Genomic DNA, 5,202 nt, shown 5'->3' with positions numbered 1-5,202 from the left:
CTGATAAGTCGTTAGGATGCGTTAGTGAGTCTGGACTTCGACCGTGTCTGCATGTCAAAAGTTTTTCTTATCATTTCTAGTCGGAAATCATCTGCTTATCATCCTTAGGAAATTAACGCTTATCATTCTTAGTCTAAACGCGTCTTACTGCATCCATTGCATAGATAGTGTATGGACAAAATTCATATCCTAGCGTATCTGCTAATTCATATCTATGAGTATCTGTTACTGTAAAATTTGCCTGACATATTCCGTAAATTCCTCCGTAATCTACGAGATCTTTTATTCTATATATGGATATTCTATATAATTATAATACCATTCGATAGCCAGAAATCATTTCGTATCGAAAAATCCTTTGTCTAATCATACAAAATGGAATTCGTCATCAGTTCAAGTCACTCAGATTCCGACAAGCTCTGAAAACAGTGTGACCAGAATGGATCAACCAATCAGTCATCGTCTATTCTAGATGGATTGGGGGTGGGTTCGTAGCCTCCTCAATCATTGGAGACAAGAAGAAAGTGATCCCTTCCATCCACCGAATTGCCCTATTGGTGACGAACCTGAAGCACTTACTGGTAAACCTATCCGAGAAACCATTTTCTCTCTCATTTCCAGAGTATCTCGTCACGATTTTTTACTACATCAAATTTTAGATTTTATTTATCCGCTCGTCCGAACCGACAATCACCCCGGTGTAATAAAAGAAGTCAACGAGCTTCGCACTCGGGTAGTGGCTTTAGAGAATATGGTGCAGAGATTACAAACACCAGCAACATAACCAGTACCACCATCATCAACTCCAACAGTACCCTTACCACCTCCAACCACAACCGCGTCGTAAACCTCAACTTCACAATCTGTCCCACGAGCATCAACGTCATACGCACCATAGATACCAAGGAGTACCAATAACAATAACTGACGAAGTATTAATTCATAACTTCATTGGAGAAACATTCCGCGGTGATTATGTAATCTCTAAAGTCTTAGAGATTGTCTAATCTAGCCCTAACCATAAATCAGTTAAGCGAACCAAAATGATTGAAGGAAGAGTAGAAACCCTGACAAAAATGGTGTGTGATTAACAAGCTAAACTTGCTTTACCAACAGCATCAACAGTACCGTCAGCGTTACCAGCATCGTCAGTACAGTCAACATCCGAATCAACAACACCGATAACATCACAAACTCCGTCAGTTCAAGAATCACTGTGGACATCATTACGAATCAATAACGCGTATATTGTATCAATGAGTTATGAATCATTAAATCAGCTCCCCCGAAGAATTTATATGTATATCCTATATATATATATAAAATTTTAAACCATAAAAAATCTTTCTGTACTAAGCTATTATGTATGGAACTTAACTATCCGGTTAATTCATAATACCAATATGCCATGATGTACATTTTTCGTTAGCAACTTAATCATTGTTAACCACAACCTCTGCTTTAACTCAATGAATTTTATTTCATAATAAATCAAGTGTATTATTCAAATATATGTTTGATTTTTATGCTTTCATCATCGATGTACTCGAAACTTTTCAAACAACATCATTTGTACCCTGAGAAGTTCACAAGAGTTCCACGAACACCAACCTCAGGCACCAACCAAATAACGAAGTATTGATTCATAACTTCATTAATATTCTACGAAGAATATGTGGTTCCTAATAGTTTTGGAAATTACTTATTCTAGCTCAAATCGAAAAGCAAATGAGACTAATATCATATTAACTCATTAAATCCATGATTTACATCTGAAGAAAATATATATGTAAGTATATTTTCATAAAGATTGTAATTAAAAATTCTCTTGTACAAAAGATTATTTGTGAAATTTTTTTTAACGGGTAGGTAATACCCGAGAGATATATAAATTCACAATTTACATATTACAATTTTCGAATCTGGTTCCGCAATCACCAACTATATTCACTACTTTCACAATAATATACATCCTTTCATAGAAATCAAAACAACTATTCTCATCCAAATTTGAGTACATATTCTGATTTTTACAAATCAAAATCCAAGTCAAGATTTAACAGAAGATATCACTCTTAGAATTCCTACATCTAGAAAAGCCATACTTTGAATTCAAAACTGTGATAGAACATTACTTCTATTTGTAACACTCTGAAGGATATGGAAATCATTCGAGAATCAGGACGATTTTATCATTTGGATATTGACAATGACAATCTGCATTTGAAACCCTTCAAAATTCTTGAAGACACTTCAAATAATGAATCATTGAGATGATGATCCAACCACACGTTACCCGCCGTATTGTACCAGAAAAACCCTCAAAACTAAAGTCATAACTCAACACGTATCTGCATTAGACCCTTTATCATTTATTAGCAAAAACAACCTTACGATTCCTTTCAAAGTAACCAATTTTTTCACAGCTCCAGCAAGTCAACTTCGACTTTTCAGTCGAACTAGTCTTATTATAACCTCGATAGATACGTTGCCCTTTCGCCATTGTTACTGGGAAACTTTTCATATTCCACCATATTACCATCAGCGTTTAATCATCTAAAAACACAATTCTTCTGAACCCACCTCGGATTAATAACCGGTGATTCAGATATCGTAACATTAAATGCAGAGGAAACATAAAAATGGTAGATGGTCTAAACGGCCAAAAGTTTGATGATAAAAGATAGTGGGTTGGTAAAGCTCAGAAAAAGAAAGGATTTGGTACTAAAAAAATGGATTGAGTAAAGTATGAAGGAAGCTGTGGACAAATCACAGAGACTGAATCTGCCTTCAAAGGATGCAAATGATTCAGTGTCTGCTAAAATCGTTAGCAAACATATTACTCCTTATTCTAAACCTTTCCAGATGATATTCTTCATCATCATCTTATCTTAAATATTATAAGATATCTTCGTATCTTCCATTATACATATTCTCCATATTTCTGGAAATATTTTCACAACGATTCTTATCTGAAATCATGTATCTCTCCGTAATATCTGCAACATAAAAGGAACTGTGTTAGTTTCTAAATTCTGAAAAATTCAAATATGAATGTTTTTGAAGTAGTGTTGGGAACTGAAGCATGAGTTAGTATAATATAATGACACTTGATCAACGTGATTATATTACGGTAATTCATGCTGAGTTTTTAATGGAACGTGATGATTCACAGAACATACCGTCATCATGTGCCATTTACACGACTCTTACATTCTATTTAACCTCTAAAGATATCAAGAAAATATTTCTTGATGATTCGGTCCTTTCCAGGGTATTCTGGTAATTTAACGAATCAAGATTTTGCCATTACCATTTCCTTCTTAGAACGTAAACTATGTTCATTCCGAAATACATATGTATGAATTCCGGACCATTACAAGAGAGGCTTAGTCGCAAGAAGAGGAAACGAAAGAATGAGGCTCTGAAATAGAATAGGAGCATAAACCGCAGCAAATAAGAGAAAGTATTAACTATGGATGACAATGATTATAGAGGACAGAAGCAGGGGTATCGAAATATAAAGGAAAATATAAAAGCCAACAACAACGCAGAAATTACAAACCGTAGATATCAATGCATATAGCAATATAAAGACACGGGAGAACTAAGAATACTATAAAACCCAGAGTATAGTAGAAGTAAATAGATTCTTCCGGCGGTAGATGAAAGAGAAGAATGACAGATATGAAAGTTAAGAGTATATCAAGGATCAGAATGGGATGGAGCATATTAACGAATGCTTTAAGGTATGAATTGAGGAAAATAGAAGATGTGAGTTGTAAGGAAATGGAGAGGGTGGATTTATAGCGAAATATTCGACAGAGCAATCGAAACAGATTATTGCATTTAATCAAAGAAGATCCTGATTTCCTTAATCACCGAAGAACCAAATCTTATTACGAATATTTTCTTCTAAATCCCTTGAATCCCGGAAATCAATCAAAACAACGTCATCGGTTAAAACGATTTTGCATTTACTCATTTCACTCTTTTGCGATAGCTTCACTTACACTCTTCGCGAAATCAAGTTGTTTTATCTATATTACTCATTAATGATAAAACTCTATTTATCAACTCATATTTGTCATGAAAACATTTTTATAGTTAGCCATGACGACCTCGATCAAATTTCGGAACGAAATTTCTTTAACGGATAGGTAATATATATATATATATATATATATATATATATATATATATATATATATATATATATATATATATATATATATATATATATATATATATATATATATATGTGATGACCCGAAAATTTCTGATCAAATTTAAACTTTAATCTTTATATATTTCCGACACGATAAGCAAAATCTGTAATGTTGAGTCTCGAAAGTTTTGAAATTTACATTCATGTAATCAATTACCCTTTGATCAAGTTTCGGCGATTCACGAACCATTATATGAACGGATATGATTATGTATGTATATGTGTATATATAATTATAGCTTGGAAACTTTAACAAAGTATTAGACGTATAATACTTTACATAAACGTATCGGCTACAAAATATATTCAAATAATTATCGATGGAATTAAAAGATAATATTCAAATGATTGAATTATCAGATACATTGAATTATGATTACGAGTCTCTATTAAGAGGTCCACTTTTAGTTAGAAAACCTTTTCTTTTTTAACGGTATCTGGAATATCTGATAAGAGTGATTTACAAAAAAAAAAGGTCATTAGCAAGAGTTAGTCAAAAGTTAGTAATCATTTTCGTTTAAAATTCAAAAATGTACTTTAATTAATTAACTCGCGTCCCTCGATAAATCAACTCTTTAGTTTTCATATTAAACACAGTAGTTAGTAAAATAACTACTATTATTTAAAATAAGTAAATTATATAAAATGAGCTTGAAAGGTAATTGCTTTTGAAAGACAAAATATTATATCATTTGACAAATATTTCAATATATATATATATATATATATATATATATATATATATATATATATATATATATATATATATATTGAACAAATTTACAAAATTTAAATGAAAATATATATTTTTAACTTAGTCATAAAATGTCCTGACTTAAAATAATATATCTTGACAAACAACGAGCCACTGACTTATAGAAGGAAATGACCACAACACTCAATTATATAAGATACATTTGTCATAAAGTAATTTTTCAAAAACTAAAACTAAATTTTTATAATGGTCATTAAAC

This window comes from Rutidosis leptorrhynchoides, chromosome 7 (assembly GCF_046630445.1).
Source record: "Rutidosis leptorrhynchoides isolate AG116_Rl617_1_P2 chromosome 7, CSIRO_AGI_Rlap_v1, whole genome shotgun sequence".
Taxonomy (NCBI): domain Eukaryota; kingdom Viridiplantae; phylum Streptophyta; class Magnoliopsida; order Asterales; family Asteraceae; genus Rutidosis; species Rutidosis leptorrhynchoides.
The sequence above is the reverse complement of the archived record's forward strand: the minus strand, read 5'-3'. Positions refer to the sequence as shown.